Source organism: Pseudophryne corroboree, chromosome 11 (genome assembly GCF_028390025.1).
Source record: "Pseudophryne corroboree isolate aPseCor3 chromosome 11, aPseCor3.hap2, whole genome shotgun sequence".
In the NCBI taxonomy this organism is placed as follows: domain Eukaryota; kingdom Metazoa; phylum Chordata; class Amphibia; order Anura; family Myobatrachidae; genus Pseudophryne; species Pseudophryne corroboree.
In genome coordinates this window covers 124,240,726-124,264,861 of record NC_086454.1, presented here as the reverse complement: position 1 = coordinate 124,264,861, position 24,136 = coordinate 124,240,726, and the positions used below count along the sequence as shown (strand labels likewise).

General features: G+C 43.8%; 1 long non-coding RNA gene across 2 annotated transcripts in view; it reads left to right on the top strand.

Moving 5' to 3' along the window:
- Positions 1 to 24,136, top strand: part of LOC134970001 (uncharacterized) — a 320,801-nt gene that overhangs the window by 82,927 nt on the left and 213,738 nt on the right. The window contains exon 3 of one of the 2 annotated variants that reach the window (XR_010189610.1): positions 18,763 to 18,858. The exons of the other annotated variant lie outside the window; for it this stretch is intronic. This is a non-coding gene — a long non-coding RNA (uncharacterized LOC134970001). Of the gene's footprint in view, positions 1 to 18,762; positions 18,859 to 24,136 lie in introns of those variants that run through there. 2 annotated transcript variants of the gene reach the window in all.

Sequence of the window (24,136 nt, the reverse complement as noted above, 5' to 3'; positions counted from 1 at the left end):
CATCCCTGCTGCTTGTGCACCTTTTTCTACCAAAACATGGTTCAATAACCGTAGGATTACTGTGCTGAAGCATCCTGGTCTTCCATAACACCTCAGCAATGCCACAGGCTGATAGAATCCATGCCACACCGCATTGAGGCAGTAATTCATGCAGAAGGGCCCCAAACCAAGCACTGAGTACATATGCATGCATGATTATACTTTTCAGATGGCCGACATTTCTGTATTTAAAAATAATTTTTTATTGATTTTATGTAATATTCTAATTTTCTGAGATATTGGATTTGAGGTTTTCTTAAGCTGTAAGCACAATCATAAAAATTATAACAAATAAGGGCTTGAAATATCTCATTTTGCATGTAATGAGTCTATATAATATATTCGTTTCACCTTTTAAGTTGAATTACTGAAATAAATGAACTTTTGCACAATATTATAATTTTCTGGGTTTCACCTGTATGTTATTACCCTTGTTTTATTACCATTGTGTTCCCAAATGTAGAGTGCAATGGAATGTGCTGGTGCTATAGAAAAAACTGTTAATAATAAAAGTTAATAAATTACATTTTAGCACATATACTGTATCTTAAATAAGTACTTGCAAATGATAAAAATAAAGTATTTTTCCAAATAGAAGATGATGAGGCTGATATCGATTTGGAAACATTTTGTGCCAAAAATTGATGTAAAAATGTGCCATATTAAAAGGGTGTATATTTTGCAGCGTGCAGAGCCATCTCTGAACAGGAAGCTGTATATATATACCAGTTTTACGCCAGAGGAAGACAGTAGTATAAGCACCTGGTTAATGCCAGGAGATGTGCCTTGACAATATTAGCAGTAAATGATAAAGTTTCAAACACAACTCAGTACTTTAATATAACGTATAATATGCAGGGGTGGTCTAATGCGCCCTACACACTGGGCGATAACACTGCAAGATATGAACGATCTCATTCATTAGTGAACGAGATACCATTCATATCTTTGAGTGTGGAGGCACCAGCTATGAACAATGCGCGGCCCCGCGCTCGTTCATCGCTGTTGCCCCGTCAGCTGTGCATGCAGGCCAATATGGACGATCTCGTCCATATTTGCCTGCACTGCTATGGAGCCGTGTGATGGGGGGAGTGAAGTAACTTCACTCCCCTCGTCACTGGGGGGGTGGGGGGTGTTCAAACTGAAATCTAAATTGCAATGTAAAAATAAAGCAGCCAGTGTTTACCCTGCACAGAAACAAAATACCCCACCCAAATCTAACTCTCTCTGCACGTTACATCTGCCCCACCTGCAGTGCACATGGTTTTGCCCATTAGCTAACAAATTTGCTGCTGCGATAAGATCTGAATTACACCCCAAGAGAGAAGTGGGCCCATGTGCAGGCTTTGAGGCAAAGTCTACTATGCATGCACATGTCACTGGGAAAATGGAGCCCACATCCTGTTCTTGGGGACATTTCAACTGCATATGCATAAATCACCTGGAAAATGGCCACTCCGCCATTTTCTCTGTGATTTCCGCTGCTCTGCCTAGGTGGACCACCAGCCAGTGAGGGACCACCAGCCGGAGATGGTGGAGAGCGAAGTATAGCTATATATTGGTGTTCGTATAACTATGTCATTGATCATACACATACACACCTCTCCAAGCGCTAAACATGGGAGGCAGTCGGCATCCCAACGGTCCCAATCCTGATGGGAGAAAATGCTGACTTGAAATGGTAAACACGAGCTGTGGTGCCCAGCTCCCACTGCCCTCACCCTTCCTCACTGCTGACAGTCGCACATCGGGCAGGGAGAAAGGATTGATTGCTGCTGCAGCAGCCTCTCTCCCCTGCCCAGCACACAGCACATGCTGCTGTGTGCTGGGGAGAGAGGCAGCTGTAACAGCAGTTGGTCCTCTCTCCCTACATGATGTGAGGAAGGGGGGCTATCACACCTGACTGCCCGCTCACCTGCTGTAGTCCACCGGTCCTGACACCGACGCATGCCACCCCAGGGGGGTCCGCGCCCACTTCGCAGCTGCACAGAGGTTATCTTTTTAATATTTTAGAAGGAACTGGTCTGGCCACACCTCCTCTGTTGCCCATGCCCCCTCTCAGTACCATGGCCCGGCACAGCTGTCAGCGATCATGAGTATGAGGGTTAGGATTAAGCTTCGGAAGGGGAGATTAGGGTTAGGCTGCGGAGGGAAGGGTTAGACTGTGGGTGTGGTTTTAGGGCTAGGCTGCCAAAGGGGATGGTTAGGGCTGGTTGTTTGGGGGGGTTATGGTTAGGCTGCGGGAGAAGTGGGTTAGGGTTAATGTTAGGGATAGCTGTAGAATACTTACCAAAGATTGCCAGACTTTTCACCATTGGGATACTGCTGCTGGCATTCTGGTCGGAATTCCAACCAACAGGATTCGGTACCCAACCTCTAAACGCCACCAAATTTACATATGGTGGAATGTGTAAGGATTATGTGACCAGAAACAGTATGGTCCCCCCAAAAAAATGTAACCCTAAATTCAGCTAAATCAGTTAATTGCCTAAGTTATTAAAGACGGGTACACACTAGCTGATGATGCAATGCTCCAGCCGAATGGAGTGATTATTGGTTCGATGCACCTCACACACGCTCAGCAATTTCTTGCTGAGTTTGTACTTTCTTTTAATCGCTAAAAGGGGATGGGAAGGTCAGGATCTATACAGCGTGTGCGGCACACACTATTCATTCACCTGATCAGGAGCATTTTCAGCGTTTATCAGTTAGAAATGCCCTAATGCTCCTGCAAACACCCTGTACAGTTATCGGCCTGATTATTAGTAAAAATTGGATAGTCTGTATCCAGCTTTAGGTACTCCTCTCCAGTGCATACTATAAATTACATTGTAAAGAAATACAGTATACAGCTTAAATGAAAAGACTGGCGTTCGGAAGTATCAAGGCAGTTTTTTGTTTTTTTACTTAGCATATTTTGGGAAACATTTTTGACTTGGTGAGTTACAGCACTTACTGTACAATGACATACAAGTTCATGAACACATCAGTATAGGTACATGCTTGTTTTTCTATCTGTACTATACTATATAGCAGTGACGTGCGGTGGGGTGAGGCAGAGCCTTTTTTGTCATACTAACATTTGTGCCAGAGTTTTGACTGTATAAAGTATATGAAAAATACAGAGAAATTGTTTGAAATATCTTCTTTGCATTATTCTAATCATTTTTATAGCTAATACTCTGAAGTAAATAGTCTATGGTGCCTCACCTGGCTATCTTTTCCGCACAGCTCTGATCAAAACCCACCAGTGCCTCCTGAGCCATTTACTGTAGCTCACCGCATGTCCCTGCTATAAGTGATATACTTTTTTGCAGCATGGTTCTCTCCAGCATATTTCTTCCTGGTTCTGTCCAGCTCCTCCCCCCTGCTCTTGTCCAGTTCCTTTCTCCTTGGTTCTGTCCAGCTCCTTTTCCCCTGGTCCTGTCCATCATCTTCCCCTGATTTTGCCCAGGTCTTTTACCCCTTGTTTCTGTCTAGCTCCTTCCCCCTGGTTCTCTCCAGATCTTTTCCCTCCTTCCCCCTGGTTCTCTCCAGATCTGTTTAGCACCTTCCCTCCGGTTCTGTCTGGCTCCTTACCTCTGGTTCTGTCCAGCTCCTTCTCTGTTGGTTCTGTCTGGCTAGTTTCCCCCTGGTTCTATCTAGTGATGAGCGGGTTCGGTTCCTCGGAATCTGGACCCCCCCGAACTTCACCCTTTTTACACGGGTCCGAGGCAGACTCGGATCCTCCCGCCTTGCTCAGTTAACCCGAGTGCGCCCGAACGTCATCATCCCGCTGTCGGATTCTCGCGAGATTCGGATTCTATATAAGGAGCCGCGCGTCGCCGCCATTTTTCACTCGTGCATTGGAAATGATAGTGAGAGGACGTGGCTGGCGTCCTCTCACTTTGTTTCAGGGGGCTGTCCATATCTGTGCTCAGTGTGCTGCATATATCTGTGCTCACACTGCTTTATTGTGGGGACTGGGGACCAGCAGTATTATATAGGAGGAGTACAGTGCAGAGTTTTGCTGACCAGTGACCACCAGTATACGTTGTCTGCCTGAAAAACGCTCCATATCTGTGCTCAGTGTGCTGCATATATCTGTGCTCACACTGCTTTATTGTGGGGACTGGGGACCAGCAGTATTATATAGGAGGAGTACAGTGCAGAGTTTTGCTGACCAGTGACCACCAGTATACGTTGTCTGCCTGAAAAACACTCCATATCTGTGCTCAGTGTGCTGCATATATCTGTGCTCACACTGCTTTATTGTGGGGACTGGGGACCAGCAGTATTATATAGGAGGAGTACAGTGCAGAGTTTTGCTGACCAGTGACCACCAGTATTATACGTTCTCTGCCTGAAAAACGCTCCATATCTGTGCTCAGTGTGCTGCATATATCTGTGCTCACACTGCTTTATTGTGTGGATTGGGGACCAACAGTATTATATAGGAGGAGTACAGTGCAGAGTTTTGCTGACCAGTGACCACCAGTATTATACGTTCTCTGCCTGAAAAACGCTCCATATCTGTGCTGCATTGTAGTATATAGTAGAAGTACAGTGCATAATTTTGCTGACCACCAGTATATAATATATAGGAGTACGGTACAGAAGGCCACTGCTCTACCTACCTCTGTGTCGTCAAGTATACTATCCATCCATACCTGTGGTGCATTTCAGTTTTGCACAGTTTGCTGACCACCAGTATATAATATATAGCAGTACGGTACAGTAGGCCACTGCTCTACCTACCTCTGTGTCGTCAAGTATACTATCCATCCATACCTGTGGTGCATTTCAGTTTTGCACAGTTTGCTGACCACCAGTATATAATATATAGCAGTACGGTACAGTAGGCCACTGCTCTACCTACCTCTGTGTCGTCAAGTATACTATCGATCCATACCTGTGGTGCATTTCAGTTTTGCACAGTTTGCTGACCACCAGTATATAATATATAGCAGTACGGTACAGTAGGCCACTGCTCTACCTACCTCTGTGTCGTCAAGTATACTATCCATCCATACCTGTGGTGCATTTCAGTTTTGCACAGTTTGCTGACCACCAGTATATAATATATAGCAGTACGGTACAATAGGCCACTGCTCTACCTACCTCTGTGTCGTCAAGTATACTATCCATCCATACCTGTGGTGCATTTCAGTTTTGCACAGTTTGCTGACCACCAGTATATAATATATAGCAGTACGGTACAGTAGGCCACTGCTCTACCTACCTCTGTGTCGTCAAGTATACTATCCATCCATACCTGTGGTGCATTTCAGTTGTGCACAGTATATATAGTAGTAGGCCATTGCTATTGATACTGGCATATAATTCCACACATTAAATATGAAGAACAAAAATGTGGAAGGTAAAATAGGGAAAGATCAAGATCCACTTCCACCTCGGGCTGAAGCTGCTGCCACTAGTCATGGCCGAGATGATGAAATGCCATCAACGTCGTCTGCCAAGGCCGATGCCCAATGTCATAGTAGAGAGCATGTAAAATCCAAATCACAAAAGTTCAGTAAAATGACCCAAAAATCAAAATTAAAAGCTTCTGAGGAGAAGCGTAAACTTGCCAATATGCCATTTACGACACGGAGTGGCAAGGAACGGCTGAGGCCCTGGCCTATGATCATGGCTAGTGGTTCAGCTTCACATGAGGATGGAAGCACTCATCCTCTCGCTAGAAAACTGCAGTGCCACTCCTAGATGGGCCAGGTGTTTGTGTTGGCCACTTGTGTCGCTTAGCTTAGTCACACAGCGACCTTGGTGCGCCTCTTTTTTCTTTGCATCATGTGCTGTTTGGGGACAATTTTTTGAAGTGCCATCCTGTCTGACACTGCAGTGCAGTGCGTTCTTCTAAATCACAAATCCCCAAGGAGAGTCCAATTGTGTCAGTTGCGATGTCTGGCCTTCCCAACACTGGACGGGAAGAGGTGGCGCCTTCCACCATTTGCACGCCCCCTGCAAGTGCTGGAAGGAGCACCCGCAGTCCAGTTCCTGATAGTCAAATTGAAGATGTCACTGTTGAAGTACACCAGGATGAGGATATGGGTGTTGCTGGCGCTGAGGAGGAAATTGACAAGGAGGATTCTGATGGTGAGGTGGTTTGTTTAAGTCAGGCACCCGGGGAGACACCTGTTGTCCGTGGGACGAATATGGCCATTGACATGCCTGGTCAAATTACAAAAAAAATCACCTCTTCGGTGTGGAATTATTTTAACACAAATGCGGACAACAGGGGGTAAATTTACTAAGATGGGAGTTCTATTTAAGATGGGATGTTGCCCATAGCAACCAATCAGATTCCAGGTATTATCTTCTGGAAGGTGCTAGATAAATGAGAAGTAGAATCTGATTGGTTGCTAAGGGCAACATCCCATCTTAAATAGAACTCCCATCTTAGTAAATTTACCCCCAGGTGTCAAGCCGTGTGTTGCCTTTGTCAAGCTGTAATAAGTAGGGGTAACCACCTCGCAACATCCTCCCTTATACGTCACCTGCAGCGCATTCATCATAAGTCAGTGACAAGTTCAAAAACTTTGGATGACAGCGGAAGCAGTCCACTGACCACTAAATCCCTTTCTCTTGTAACCAAGCTCCTGCAAACCACACCACCAACTCCCTCAGTGTCAATTTCCTCCTTACACAGGAAAGCCAATAGTCCTGCAGGTCATGTCACTGGCAAGTCTGACGAGTCCTCTCCTGCCTGGGATTCCTCCGATGCATCCTTGAGTGTAACGCCTCATGCTGCTGGCGCTGCTGTTGTTGCTGCTGGGAGTCGATCGTCATCCCAGAGGGGAAGTTAGAAGACCACTTGTACTACTTCCAGTAAGCAATTGACTGTCCAACAGTCCTTTGCGAGGAAGATGAAATATCACAGCAGTCATCCTGCTGCAAAGCCTTGGCAGCCTGGGCGGTGAGAAACGTGTTTCCGTTATCCACCGTTAATTCACAGGCAACTACAGACTTGATTGAGGTACTGTGTCCCCAGTACCAAATACCATCTAGGTTCCATTTCTCTAGGCAGGCGATACCGAAAATGTACACAGACGTCAGAAAAAGAGTCACCAGTGTCCTAAAAAATGCAGTTGTACCCAATGTCCACTTAACCACGGACATGTGGACAAGTGGAGCAGGGCAGACTCAGGACTATATGACTGTGACAGCCCACTGGGTAGATGTATTGCCACCCACAGCAAGAACAGCAGCGGCGGCACCAGTAGCAGCATCTCGCAAACGCCAACTCGTTCCTAGGCAGGCTACGCTTTGTATCACCGCTTTCCAGAAGAGGCACACAGCTGACAACCTCTTACGGAAACTGAGGAACATCATCGCAGAATGGTTTTCCCCAAATGGACTCTCCTGGGGATTTGTGGCATCGGACAACGCCAGCAATATTGTGCGTGCATTACATCTGGGCAAATTCCAGCACGTCCCATGTTTTGCACATACATTGAATTTGGTGGTGCAGAATTATTTAAAAAACGACAGGGGCGTGCAAGAGATGCTGTCGGTGGCCCGAAGAATTGTGGGCCACTTTCGGCATTCAGCCACTGCGTGCCGAAGACTGGAGCACCAGCAAACACTCCTGAACCTGCCCTGCCATCATCTGAAGCAAGAGGTGGTAACGAGGTGGAATTCAACCCACTATATGCTTCAGAGGATGGAGGAGCAACAAAAGGCCATTCAAGCCTATACATCTGCCTACGATATAGGCAAAGGAGGGGGAATGCACCTGACTCAAGCGCAGTGGACAATGATTTCAACGTTGTGCAAGGTTCTGCAACCCTTTGAACTTGCCACACGTGAAGTCAGTTCAGACACTGCCAGCCTGAGTCAGGTCATTCCCCTCATCAGGCTTTTGCAGAAGAAGCTGGAGACATTGAAGGAGGAGCTAAAACAGAGCGATTCCGCTAAGCATGTGGGACTTGTGGCTGGAGCCCTTAATTCGCTTAACCAGGATTCACGGGTGGTCAATCTGTTGAAATCAGAGCACTACATTTTGGCCACCGTGCTCGATCCTAGATTTAAAACCTACGTTGGATCTCTCTTTCCGGCAGACACAAGTCTGCAGAGGTTCAAAGACCTGCTGGTGAGAAAATTGTCAAGTCAAGCGGAACGTGACCCATCAACAGCTCCTCCTTCACATTCTCCCGCAACTGGGGGAGCGAGGAAAAGGCTAAGAATTCCAAGCCCACCCGCTGGCGGTGATGCATGGCAGTCTGGAGTGAGTGCTGACATCTGGTCCGGACTGAAGGACCTGCCAACGATTACTGACATGTCGTCTACTGTCACTGCATATGATTCTCTCACCATTGAAAGAATGGTGGAGGATTATATGAGTGACCGCATCCAAGTAGGCACGTCAGACAGTCCGTACGTATACTGGCAGGAAAAAGAGACAATTTGGAGGCCCTTGCAGAAACTGGCTTTATTTTACCTAAGTTGCCCACCCTCCAGTGTGTACCCTGAAAGAGTGTTTAGTGCAGCCGCTCACCTTGTCAGCAATCGGCGTACGAGGTTACTTCCAGAAAATGTGGAGAAGATGATGTTCATCAAAATGAATTATAATCAATTCCTCCGTTGAGACATTCACCAGCAATTGCCTCCAGAAAGTACACAGGGACCTGAGATGGTGGATTCCAGTGGGGACGAATTAATAATCTGTGAGGAGGGGGATGTACACAGTGAAAGGGGTGAGGAATCGGACGATGAGGAGGAGGTGGACATCTTGCCTCTGTAGAGCCAGTTTGTGCAAGGAGAGATTGATTGCTTCTTTTTTGGTGGGGGCCCAAACCAACTAGTCATTTCAGTCACAGTTGTGTGGCAGACCCTGTCGCTGAAATGATGGGTTTGTTAAAGTGTGCATGTCCTGTTTATACAACATAAGGGTGGGAGGGAGGGCCCAAGGACAATTCCATCTTGCACCTCTTTTTTCTTTCATTTTTCTTTGCATCATGTGCTGTTTGGGGACTATTTTTTTGAAGTGCCATCCTGCCTGACACTGCAGTGCCACTTCTAGATGGGCCAGGTGTTTGTGTCGGCCACTTGTGTCGCTTAGCTTAGCCATCCAGCGACCTTGGTGCACCTCTTTTTTTCTTTGCATCATGTGCTGTTTGGGGACTATTTTTTTGAGGTGCCATCCTGTCTGACACTGCAGTGCCACTCCTAGATGGGCCAGGTGTTTGTGTCGGCCACTTGGGTCGCTTAGCTTAGTCATCCAGCGACCTCGGTGCAAATTTTAGGACTAAAAATAATATTGTGAGGTGTTCAGAATAGACTGAAAATTAGTGGAAATTATGGTTATTGAGGTTAATAATACTATGGGATCAAAATGACCCCCAAATTCTATGATTTAAGCTGTTTTTGAGGGGGTTTTGTAAAAAAACACCCGAATCCAAAACACACCCGAATCCGTCAAAAAATTTTCAGGGAGGTTTTGACAAAACGCGTCTGAATCCAAAACACGGCCGCGGAACCGAATCCAAAACCAAAACACAAAACCCGAAAAATGTCCGGCGCACATCACTATTTTATCCAGCTCTTTTTCACTTGGTCCTATCCAGCTCCTTTTTCCATGGTTCTGTCCAGCTCCTTCCCCCCTTCTAAGCTGCATGTACTAACCAATGATTCATAAATGAACGACCTTACAATTAAATTAGATATATATGAGATGTTGGGTAAATGCCACTGTGAGCCAAGCCGTTCATTTGGGTATCCGTTCACATGGTCGACCATGTTATGGTCGACAGTCATTAGGTCGACCACTGTTGGTCGACATTGACATGGTCAACATGGACACATGGTCGACACATGAAAATGGTCGACACATGAAAGGTCGACACATGAAAAGGTCGACATGAGTTTTTGAACTTTTTTTTCTTTTGGGGAACTTTTCCATACTTTACGATCCACGTGGACTACGATTGGAACGGTAATCTGTGCCGAGCGAAGCGAAGGCATCATGCCCGAAGCATGGCGAGCGAAGCGAGCCATGCGAGGGGACGCGGTGCACTAATTGGGGTTCCCAGTCACTTTACTCAAAAAACGACACCCAAAAAGTTAAAAAAACTCATGTCGACCTTTTCATGTGTCGACCTTTCATGTGTCGACCATTTTGATGTGTCGACCATGTGTCCATGTCGACCATGTCAATGTCGACCAATAGTGGTCGACCTAATGACTGTCGACCATAACATGGTCGACCATTCATACCGGAACCGTTCATTTGTATGACAGCTAACAACTGTGTGGATAGCCTCTGTTCTGAACAAATATTATATTGATAATATTACCCAAGATAGCTCAAAAAAGTCTATGGATATAGACGAAATGCGTTGCTGTTCCTATAAATAAACTCCAAACCCAGTATCCTCCATTATTGTCTAAGAAAGCCAAAGCTATACCGTGGCATATTCAATTAGCGGCAAGGTTGAACTTCCACTGACAGCCAGACTTCTGCAGCAACTGTCTGGTTCCAAGCTAGGAAAATCGGAGAGAGAGCCTGCATAACTTTGCAAATTTGCCAACTTACGCAGTGCACCTGATGAGCCGTTGAGTGCTTCTATCTAATCAATGTGCATGTACAATACACTGGCAGCCAATTATGTTACTAGCTACTATGAATGGATTTCAACAGGTGCGCTAACTAAATAGCTGGGGACTTACAATCAGCTGCAGTTCATAGGACATTCGCTGGCTACATCAGGAGATACTGACGCTGTTTCCATCTACCTGGAAACCATAGGCGCTGCTATTCCTGTCTATGGTAAGCAGGCTTCACAGCAGTTTCTCCAGTAAGGACTGGAGAGTTTACCAAAAGACCCAGGAAGTATATTCTACATATCTTTCTGTAAAATGGTCCAGCAGTACATGGCTATCCAATTTGTACTCCGAATCTACTGGGTATTGCATGCAGGGCCGGACGGCCAATAACACAAGTTAAGCAGCCACTCTACTCCCCGCACCCAGCCATGGTCGAAGTCTCCATAAAGCTCTACAGGGCCAAGTATGCCAAGAGCCTCCGTGCCTTCTGCAAGAAGTGTAGGGACAGTTGCTGTGGGGGAGAGCAGATGGAGGAGGAGCAGCAGCACGACATAGGGCGACGACGCATGGTACTGCACATGGCCGCCCACCAAGGCCAGATTAACAATGGGGTGGATGGAGCATCAACTCCAGGCCCACAGTGAAAATAGGCCCACAGTATGGAAACAGAAAAAAATAATTATTGTAAAGGCTGCCTATGGCCATTTGAGGTCTGATACCACACACCTCCCTACCTGCCCACCTACCTGCCTGTCTTGTGGGATTGTGTCATCTCAACCATACTAAGAAAGGCAGTGCAGTTGAAGGCTTCACAGGCCCTCCATGTGACACCTAGCATCTCAGAACCTCCTCCGCCATGTGACTGTGCTGTGGCCAACTGACTGGGCTGTGGGAGGAGGACAGAGATAGCAAAGAGGGAGTGCATTGTTTACAGGCAGGTAGAGGGCTCTCAGCATCATGTTGGCTGCGGCACAAATAAGAGCTCTGCCGGACCAGCTGATGGGCATGGCCCGGGGAAGTGAGTGGCTGGTGCCCACCCCACGATGTGTAATGGATGGGGCGTTGCAGTACAGTCTGCTGCAGTCAGGTCTGGTTAGAATGCTCAGGAACGGGATACCCTGTAACTGCAGCTACTATAGTGGAGCCCCACAGCCCAGAGCAGTGTCTGGTAATTCTGCGTACACGTATGGTGGCGGCTCTGGTTCCAGCTGCTCTGCTATGATGCAGCATTAGCATTAAGCCCCTGGGAGTGTGCTTCATAGTGATAGCGACACTGCTGGGGTATGCTGCTGTTATACTGGCTTGGAATGTCATACCACCCATTACCATGCTGGCCATGCCCAAATGGTCAGATGACAGAGCAGCTGAGCTCTGTTGTGGAGGCTGCTGGAGCTCTCTAAAGAAAAGTAGACATAGTAGATTTATTGGGTCATTTCATAGTAAAAGAGCGCTTGGCTATCCTATCGGGTGTTAGTGAGCACCAGCAGCAACCCTGCCCTCTTGCCTCATGTCTGCCCTCTTAGCATCTGCCCTATGTCTATCTTTATCTTGACTTGCCTCATATAGACCCCTTACAGTTTCCCCATGTTTTGCCTAATTTCTGCCCCATTTATTGCCCCATCTGTCTTCTGCTATTTTACATAATTTATGACTAGTCTCCTCCCTCCCCCCCCCCCCCCACCACCCCCAGGACTGGTCACATCACCTGCGGCAGCTCTCAATAGGCTCTTAATAAATTTCAGCTCCAGGCCCATGTGGACCTTAATCTGGCACTGCCGCCCACCCACAAGTATCCGATCTGCAGCAGCCTGAGCCCCTAGCCCGGAGGATACACATCACCCAGGCAGTCCCAGATTCCGGCCTGGAGGAGCCCATTATCAATGGGGGAAAGGAGAACTGTGTGCCAGGGTGAGTGTCTGACTCTCTCTCTCTCTCTTGTCCTCACCTCTCTCTCATCACCCCTTTCTCTCTCTCGTCCTCACCCCTCTCTTGCCCTCACCTCTCTCCATCTGTGCCTTTGTACTGATCTTATGCACAGGTATAACACTGGTGAGAATGCACAATTTGCAATGCGATCTGGGTGCGATATTAGCACCCAGAAACACATTGCAGGATGTGACTCTTATGGCTATATGTTGTAACTTGTAACTTCAGGGATAGGTGCTCCGAAAAAAGGAGTTTGTCCCTGCGATGTGCTCGGTGAGCTGCCAGAGCTCCTGTACATGTGCAGCCCTGCTGACCTCTGCCGGCTAAGGGGGACATTCACTAAGCAGTGATAAGAGCGGAGAAGTGAGCCACTGGAGAAGTTGCCCATGGCAATCAATCAGCACTGAAGTAACATCTATAATTTGCATACTATAAAATTATACAGAGATGCTGATTGGTTGATGGGGCAACTTCTCCACTGGCTCACTTCTTCGCTCTTATCACTGCTCAGTAAATGCCCCCTAAATCTGCTATTTGTAGCCCATAGGCTGCAATGGGCTAATGCTGTCTTAAGCTGGGTACACACCTACAGTTATAACTGCAGATCAATTGATCTGCAGATATATTTGTAGACAGATCAGGCAGTGTGTTCTGCATACATATGGCCCTATCCATCGTGACTGACGTCACAACTGGGCGGGCATTTACATGCGCCTGCCCAATTGTGCTGTCAATTACCGTACCTGCTTGTGACCGCTGGTACACACAGAACGATGTACCAATATATCTGTAGATATTAGTCACAGGCTGTGCTGCACAGCCGACACAATATGTCTGTGAATGAAGTCGTTCACAGACATATTGCTGGTACACTCTGACTGACGGACCCGCTATATACTGGAAATTTTATTGAACGGCCACTATATCGGCCAGTGTGTAACCAGCATTAGGAGCATGCAGGGCTGGCAACAGAAATCTTGTGGCCCGGTACATTGATATTTCTGCGGGCCCCCCTCCTCCCCCTAGCCCAACCCTTTGACCTCAGACCACATATCCCTCCCTGCAAACCTAACCCTCCACCCACAGCCTAACCCTCTCCCACACCCTAACCCTAATGGGCCCTACACACTGGGCGATATCTTGAAAGATATGAACATAAATGAACGATAAATCATTCATATCTTTCAGTGTGGATGCATCAATGATGAACGATGTATGTGCCCGCAATTGTTCAATGTTGATCGATCAACGTTGATACATGCCAGTCAATTTAGACAGATGTATATGTACTCTCATATCGTCCAAATTGACTATCGATATCATCCAGTGTGTAGGTAAAATCGACCATCGATAATATCGTTGAACGATCATATCGATGGTCAAAAACATCGCCCAGTGGGTAGACCCATTAACCCTCCCGCCGCAGCCTAACCCTACCCGGCATACTTACGTTCGGGATACCAGCAGTCGGGATGCCGGCATCTGCATTCTGACTGCCGGGATCCCAACTACATTCCGTGGGAAACACTCCTTTCAGAGTCCAAAATGGTAAATAAATACAACCCAGGCGCTTGAAATGGTATGCTGTAAGCTGCCACCATAAGAGGGCGTAGTCAGACCCACATATAATAACAAAAAGATGGTGGAGCTGATAAATGATTTCTTGACTGGATAGAGCAATATTAAAAGAATTATATGTTTAATATACAAAACATTGTAAAACAACAATGGCATTAATCAATAAAATAAATGTCACATAAAACAAACACCCTGGATAAGCAGTGTCTTATGCAATTTCGAACAGCATTGCTAGAGGAGTGTAATTCTATTAATATTGTTCTTCCAATGAGTCAAGAAATCATTTATCAGCTCCTTTCAGAAGCCAAGTTCCAAAGCTCCAAACTCCTGTAGAGCCCAGAGCACACACTTACCAACAGAGGCAGAACTCTGGGAGGCAACGGAGTCATCTGCCGCCGGGCTCCTGCTCTGAAGGGGGGCACCTCTACTCCACTACACCATTGAATTAAGTTAATTGATAGCTGTCGCTATCTTTTCAGTGGCCGACTTCCTCACTGGTCCCTGCACCTTACAAATCACACCCTCTTTATTATACTGAATATACACATTTTACAAGGGTTACACCCAGGATTAGAAACCACAACCTATTACACTGGAAGCAGACACCTTACTGATGAAGCTGTTTGCTCCTGTATAGGAAATATGAGAATTTTAACTATATGAAGATACTTCTCTGACAATTACATATTACACGTAACTTCATATAGTTAGAATTCTCATGCTTCCTCTATAGGAGCAAATAGCTCCATCAGTAATGTGTCTGCTGTTAGTGTAACAGGTCATAGGTTTTAAACCTGAGTATGACTGCTAAGACATGTGTGATTTAAAATAAAAGACAATTAAATGTATAAATACAGTATATAAATTTTTTCAGAACACTCCATATACAGGTTGAGTATCCCATATCCAAATATCCGAAATACGGAATATTCCGAAATACGGACTTTTTGAGTGATAGTGAGACAGTGAAACCTTTGTTTTCTGATGGCTCAATGTACACAAACTTTGTTTAATATACACAGTTATTAAAAATATTGTATTAAATGACCTTCAGGCTGTGTGTATAAGGTGTATATGTAACATAAATGCATTCTGTGCTTAGATTTAGGTCCCATCACCATGATATCTCATTATGATAAGCAATTATTCCAAAATACGGAAAAATCCGATATCCAAAATACCTCTGGTCCCAAGCATTTTGGATAAGGGAGACTCAACCTGTATACACAAACACACACACACACACGCACGCACGCACGTACGTACGTACGTACGTACGTACGTACGTACATATATTTATCTTAATATAGGAAATAGGGGGGCACCAATATTTATCTTGCCTCCAGGCAACTGTGACGAACTTACGCCACTGCTTACCAATATACACAGCCGCCCGCCGCCATCCAATCAAGGCTCAGAGTCTCCACAAGCTGCCAGCCTGCCTGAGGCTGTTTTATTCCTCAGTCTGTCAGCGAGCCGCGCCGGCCTTGTGGTCTCTATAGCCGCAATGCAGTCCCGCTCCTGCTCGACCGCTCCTCACAGCAGAGACACAGGGCGGACGGGGAGGAGAGAAGTGGAAGATGCAGCGGCAGCATATGTAGGCAGGCGCGACGTCTCTGCACACAGGGACATCAGGAGTTCCGGACAGCTGACATGGGGTGCTGGGAGCTACACACAGCGGGCGGCCGGCGCAAATCCGCGATATAAATACAAATTTACAATTACTAGCATGAATCCATGCTGCAGCCGTCGCACTGCCGCAGGTGGACCTTTGGGCCCCTAACAATGATGTCCCCTTTGACCCCCCCCCCCCCCTGTCGCCGGGCCTTGGAGCATGGTAAATCTCACAGCATCGCATCCCTCACAGAAACCTATAAAAGTTGTGATTGTTGGCAGGAAAGGAGGGATCACAGCAGATGAAGGAGATATCTGCTGCAGTCCCTCTGTCATACATTCTGGGGATACTAAATATTTGCAGGTACCCCCGGCAGTGCAGCCTCATAGTTGCATGCAACTGTATACAGGCAAATATCTGGAATTATATATATGCACACAATGCGGCTAACTTGCATGCAATGCTTAATTGGCCCCACAATGAGGAATAAGCAGTGTCAGACTGGGGCATAAAGGGCCCACTGGGGAATGCAGTGATAGGGATCTTTGTTTAGGGGTGTGGCCAGACGCCACAGATGTTTGCCTAACCATTAGAGAGTGCATGGTCAGGACCCCTTGATAAATAAATATAGTAAATATTGCTAGTGCATGCATGATAATGTACCAGATTAATAATTGCAATGTAGAAAATACACCATAGTACTGTGCAATATAAGATAACATACTGTATGTGTAATGTATAATTCAAGTGCACAGTCTGGAACCTTATCTATAGAAGAGGAGGTGGGGCCCCAGGTAGTGGGGCCCACCGGGGGTTCCCCCCTGTGCTGCTGTGGACCAGTCCAGACCTGGGAATAACAACTGTTATACTGATCAAATTCTACTTTTAGAAGATTGCATTGCTGTGATCTCAACTGTTAGCATTTATACTTAGTGATTATATTTCTCTATTATGGCAGACATACTGTACTATGCTTTTTGCCATTTGTTTCTGGTGTGTAAATGGCTACATGTAATAGTAATACTGTTGTCCTGCTGGTAAAGTGGATTAATGCATTGATACCTGTAACATCATATATGCTAATCATTACCAAACTGCAATCAGATTTACAAAGCCAGATGAAATAAATAAAACACTAATATCTAATATATATAGACACTAATATATAGACTTATATCACTTGATGCTGGTGGCAATGGTTGAAACCTGCATTCTACTACATACCCACGTCCTAGTTGATTTTCGATTATATGTTTTATAGCCGCTCTACTCCTCAACTGGCTGAGATCACTGCCAAACTTTCCTTCTGCATGTCTCTTAACTCCCCTGTGGAGACCAAATAAAATTGTATGTTTCCATATAACTTACTTGGATAGAATATGTCTCAGTCTTGCTTTAGAAGTGATATATTCCCAGTATGTGAGCCAAACTCAAAGAAACATAGCTAATAAATACTTTCACATAAAACAAGCAGGACATGTAACAAAATACACAGAGACGTAACAGTACAGGAGGTAGAAGTTTTTTGTACTATTCAAAGTTTTGATATATTTACCAAAAATGTGGGGACAATAATGTTGCTATTATACGCTTCATGACCAAAATATGAGATGTTTAGGCCTTGCATACATTATTTACATATTTGATGCCCATAGAAAATAAAAGGGATTATCAGGTTCAAACAGATGCCATATGGATGTCAGGAATGTATTACCTTATCGCTTTATATAAAATGACACAGTAGGAAAGGTAGTTATAGCTGGAAACCTCTCACCTCTCTTCATCAGGAAGAGCACAGGAAAGCTGGAAGAAAATTGTCACCACCGCCAAACAGATCAGCAAGCGTGTCATGATCTCACACCCTGTAATACAAAAACAGACATTATCTAAAGCACTGGGTCAGTGTATGGATTTCGCTAAATAAATATTAAACATATTATATATGTTAAAGTACATTAATCACATGATGTAACTTCAATAACACCCTCAGGGTCCCAAGGACATGGCATTAGTATCGTATATACATTCTGTACCCACTTCTATTGCTCCATGTTATGATACATGAAATGAATGTTGTCCAGTATAGTGTTTACACTGGGATCACTTAAGAGATAATTTATGTAACACAACAAAAAACACCTTAAAGCTCACACAACTATCTGTAATCATTATCATACAGTTGTTCAGTAATAATGAACAATGTTCGCAAACCTTTCCACGGCAGAGAAACACCTTGTCACACAAAAATCCTTTCACCTTGTTGTCACACAAAAATCCTTTCTCACCCACAGTCCAGAGCCATCATATATATATATATACTCAGACACATCGCAAGTAATTATTGTGACTATTCTAACATCTAATTACTTCTGCAAATATCTCTCTTCCGGCAATTGATTAATTAAAACATTTGATAGAAAAAAACTAGCCATAAATTATCATTAATTTCTACTCTGAATAATCAAACTATCAGTTCTTAATTTGCAGGTAAACAGACTATAGTCCACGTCTCACGTATTGCCTGATAAATAGTGTTGATGTGCTTTTTAATTTCCAAAAGCTGTCAAAAAATAATATTTAAATATAGGAAAGGTAAATATCTATAGAGCAATGTTTATTTATAATTGGATTATGTAGAAATAAGATAATTTCATGCAATAAGGTACATGAATATGTGTTGTAGCTTTCTCTGTGTAGTACTTTTGTTATTACATAAAAAGGATGTGTCCCATAACAACTCGTTTTAAAATTAAACTATGAATAAAACTTATCCAACAGTATTGCTTTTGTTTTTTGCTCTGCAAAGTTCAGTGTAAATTGGAACCCTGGATTCAGGTTTGTAAGATAACGCAGCTGGACATCATCAGATAAATTCTAAAAAGATAATGAAAGAGTAACTTGCGCCTAAACAGCTGCTCAGTCCCAACTCTCAAGGGCACAGGTCCTTAGACAACACATATAACCAAGAAAAAGGGAGTGGTCCACAAGCGCTGTATATAATCTACGGAGATTTCTTCTCATCTCTCCACTTTGGTCACCGGAGGTTCTCTATTTCTCCACAGATTTCAACAAGAAGAATAAAACCACAATATCAACAGTATACAATGCTGATTCCTTCTTATTCTGCCAAGTGACCCTTCAACTGACCTCAATAAAATATGATGCGTTCATCAAATGGTTTCTTTAGTCATCATATACACATCCATTCAAAAGGGTATAACACATGGTATTATTTCCCATAGGGAAAGACACTCACCTATGGGATAGGCCCTATGTTCGCGTAAAGGTATCTTTACACACTCCTCCAAGATAATATCCTCCCCAGCAAATCACAGCTCCCACCAGAAAATTGGATCCAAACGAACACATAAAAATATAAAAAGATAAAAATAGTGGTAGTACCCCTTGAGAATCCTATTGGGGGGCCAGGTCATGTGACCTAACCAGATGGTATAAAATGGCTGACATGGTTTGTTCCTCAATAACCCTGAGGAAGGAAACTGTTCCGAAACGCATTGGTGCTGGAGTGGAGTCCCCAGGTTTGATACCCAATCACCCTAAGTGGTTTGTTTAAAGCTAATTTCCAATGAAATTAGCAAAGTGAGAACTCGCGGCGCTACCGTAACCACAATCACATTCAGAGAAGGATGGTCTAATATTCACCAGAACCAAAATTAAATCCACTTACACAAATTGAAACTGGATTCTAAAATAATAAAAGAAATAAACACAATAGTGTAATAAGAATGATAAAAATCCAAAGCCTGCTTTTATTGGTTCCACTCACATAGATAGGAGTAATATGTGCATGTCATCCTCATAAGAGGTATATCCAGGAATCACCAGCAAGGTAATGTTTGGAATTAGTCTGTACGTATCGTCCTCATAAGAGGAATATCCATAAATCACCAGTAGGATGCTGAAGACTTAAGAAAAACAAATATAGTGCAATACAGCCTTAAAACGAACAGAATTTAATAAAAATGCACTCACAATTTAAAAAACACAAAAGGCATATATCACCAAACAGATGGTGTGTCAATTGGTATCCCGCCACTGCATCGACCCGAAATCCCTCTGCATCCAAAAGGAAATCCCAACTGTCAAAGACGTTTGGTGTGGAGCCGATTATCAGGTATTGAAAGCGCAGGAATCCCAGGTAGAAGCTTGCTTAAACACGTTTTCGGTCCAAAGACCTTCCTCAGAAGCATAGGGCCAGGGAGTGAGACAACTCCCTTATATACCCCCATAATCAGCTTGACACAAAACACCCTTCTTAAATTCAAAGCACCTGTATGCTCTTAAATCAGATGTTTCCCAAACAGGAAGTGCGTGACCGGAAATTACGCTTTTGCGTTCCACAGGTCCTCCGCTCCTTCCTGTTTGCGTTCCACCCTACATACATTCATACATCCTAACTTATTCTAATACGTGACATCAGAAAAAATGAAAATAACATTGCCTCTTGGATTGGCCTATAGTTATCTAGTGCACAACCACTCCTTAAAAGGAGACACATGAGATTAGAACAAGTCTGTTCCCAAACAGGAAGTGCGTCATCGGAGGTGATGTTCTTGCGTTCCACGAGTCCTCCGTCACTTCCTGTTTGCGTTCCACTGTGTTTAAATGCGATTAGACCAAAGTCCTGTATTTCCAAAAGTTTTTCAACCATTTTTTGGGAATCCGGGATAATAATAGTCCCTTAGAAGTTGGTCCACGTTCTCACACGATGCGGAACAAAAATCAATCCAAATAATATATAAAAGAAAATATAAAAAAAATGTATAAAACACTTATACATAAAATTTGATAAACAAAAACATTAGCAGACAAGAATAGAAGGGATACGTATTTAGGACTGTAGGAACCATTTTAATTCGAAATCACCATTTAGTCCTTGAGGTGACAGGGTCCCCAATTTATAAATCCAGCGCATCTCAGACTTCGCCAACCTAATCTCAATATCTTTGCTGCGCCAGGTCAGACCCACAAGCTGGATTCCCCAAAAGGATTTAATCCCATTTACACTACAGCCATGAACAGATTTAAAATGAGCAGATAGACAATGCGTCTCAAGTCCCTTCTTAATATTATATAGGTGTTCTGACATCCTAATTTTTAGGCATCTAGTTGTTTTTCCTATATATAATAGACTGCAGCTACATTCTATGGCATAAATCAAGTTTTTCGAATTACACGTTATAAATTCTTTGATTCCATATTTATTTCCTTTTACTATGAACTCTTTCATATTACTATTGCCCTTAGTTGCCCTGCACATGTTACACATAGCGCACCTATGGAAGCCCTGAGTTCTAACACTGCTTCGTATAGGTACTTCTATTGAACTGTGCACCAGTCTATCTTTTAGGGATCTTGACTTCCGATATATAAAGCAAGGTCTATCAGGCAAAAGATCCCCAATAACAGTATCTTTTTTTAAGCACTTTCCAGTGTTTTCTAAAAATCCCTTCAATTTGTTTGTGTTGTGAATTGAAGTCTGATATAAAGGACCACTGTGTTTACCTTCATTCTCAACTTTATTTTTAGTATTATAAATCATCTCCTTCCTATCAAATGTGTTGACCTTCTGATATGCTTCTTTTAACCGTTCGGTTTCATATCCCTTCTCTAGAAAGCGATCAGTCATCTCTGCTGATTGACTCTCATAGACTTCTACTTCAGTACAGTTGCGTTTGACCCTCATGTATTGACTATAAGGAATGCTATTTAGCCAATTATCATGATGTTGACTCCCCTTTTCAATAAAATTATTAGAATCAGTGGTCTTTCGATATAATTTTGTTTGTACCTTATTGTTCTTTACATAAATGCACAAATCTAGAAATGCAATTTCTACTGCACTCACAGTAACTGTAAGATTAATGTTGAACTTATTCACATTTAGTGAATTTAGAAAGAGCTGAAGCTCCTCCATACTTCTATCCCATATGAATAAAACATCATCGTTATATATCTGCGCCAGAGCACCAGGCCCGCCCCCAGAACGCCATCACGCCACACCACGTGATCTTCCCAGTAGGCCATAAAGAGATTGGCGTAACTGGGGGCGAACCTGGTGCCCATCGCAGTCCCAATACGTTGCAGATAATATGTGCCGCCAAACACAAAATTGTTGTTATTCAGAATAAATCTGCTACTTTCAATTATGAAGCTTTTGAGATCACTGGAATAGTCTGACTTCCAAAAAATAACTAACTGCTTCTATTCCCTTTTCCTCCTGAATTATAGCATACAGGCTTGTGACATCAGCACTTACTAGGATGAAATTTTATTTCCAGCCTATACTATCCAGTAACTTCAACACATCGCCCATATCTCTAAGATAGGATTTAGTTTGCTTCACTAAAGGCTGTAAATAATGGTCCACTACGGATGAAAGGTTGGATGTAATACTATTACTGCCTGATATGATTGGTCTACAAGGAGGGTGGACAGGGTCCTTGTGGACTTTTGGGAGGGTATAGATGGTCGGCACTGATGGGTATTTTATATTAATATACTCATGGTGGGATTTAGTGATAACATTTTTTGATAAAGCATCATCTGTTAATACTAACAATGATTTCACTATCCGAGCACTTGGATCACTCTTCAGTTTTCCATATGTGCCTCCCTCATTTAATTGCTGATAATTTCTGCCATATAGTCCTCCCTGTCCACAAGGACCACTGCTCCACCCTTGTCAGCAGGTTTAATGATTACTTGCTCATCTTCCCTCAGACTTTTCAACGTCTGCCACTCCTTTCTTGTTAAATTACATTTTTTATTTTTGCTCCTCAGTACTTTCTCAACGTCATCCACTACCAATTTATTGAAGCAATCCAAGAAGCTTCCTCTCATATGAGTTGGATAAAAGGATGACTTAGGCTTAAAGTAAGGCTCTGGGGGAACTCTAGTATCTTCAACTACAGTTGCATCCTTATTTGCAAAAAACTTTTTCACAGTTAGATTCCTAATATATTTTTGCATATCTATATAAAAATCAAAAGAATCAACTTGGCTAGTGGGGGCAAACTTTAGCTCTCTCCTGAGGACTGATAATGTCGATATTATCTTAAAACATAAAGCTATACCTCTAAATACACCTTTACCATGGAGCCACTGTGGCCGCTAGACTTAATACACACGCTACGCACTTCGCACGCTATTTGCGTACAGAGTTCTGTACCGTGTATGGACTTAGCGTACACACGCCGCGCTGGGGGTACAAAGTACGCACAGCGCGTGCACACACTCTTGATAAACTTTAAACCTTATTAGTAATGCAATGCAGTGATGTTATACCTTAAACCTTACGCAGCGCTGGCGGTATAAAGTACCCGCAGTGCGTACACACCTTATCAATACACTCTTAAACCTTATACAATTAAATAATGTAATACGCTTTAAACCCTAGCAGGAAAATGAGGATACAACACTGATTTGTAGTTAACCGCTGGGTTCTAACAACACAGTGGATTATTTGAAAGCGGATAACAATACAAATTATACACTACAAGGCTAACAAGATAAATCTACAACAGAATAATGGCTACAGTCAATGTACATACGTGAGAAAATTTGCTTGCGCAACCTGGACCAGTCCTCCGCTCATCAGGTAGATAGCGTTCAGAGTCTTCTGACCGGCCAGGCAGCAATAGGCTTTTTATACACAACTTCCTTAAACAATACAATGGTTACTGTAATCCCTTTGTTTATTGGACACAGAGATGCATCTTTACATTACAGGAGAGGTCATAGGTTGATTTGAAAAGGTGGGCGATGTCTTTCCCAACTGCTCTTGTGGGTGGTCTCCTCTGGATTCCCGCCGCATACATAATATACAGTAAATACAGTTTATATCTATATTCTACTTCTGCACATAACTATACGCAGGAACATGCAATCTTTCTCTAACCAACACCGGAATGTTACCCTTAAAATACCCTACAGCTGGACACTAGACATCACCCTATAACCTTAGTCTGTCCCTTCCTATCATGCAAAGGTGAATCCCTTAGTCCTGGAATCATTTAAACTGTTGATACTTGCTGATGTGGTGCAGGGGAGCTATGTGTACAAGGTGCACTATTTGGGTTAAATATGTAATGTTTTGATAACCCTCTATGCGCTCACAAACTCCGCCGTAAATACCCATACGACGCGCAGGATCGCGGGAGCGATCATACGCAAATTGCGGATATGGGCACGCACGCTGGAACAAGTGCATGCGCAGCGGGCGTGTGTGTGAGGTTAGTACGTGGTGTGTGCATTACAATATTTTTCGACTTTGACAGTCCACCCTTTGGCAGTCAACAATAACTGCCACTATCTAAACATAAACAGAAAAATATACAATACAATATCTACAGATGATTGGATTGGTAGGAGGAGAGGTGTAGGTGGGAAATGTAAGACCTAGTGGGATAGTAA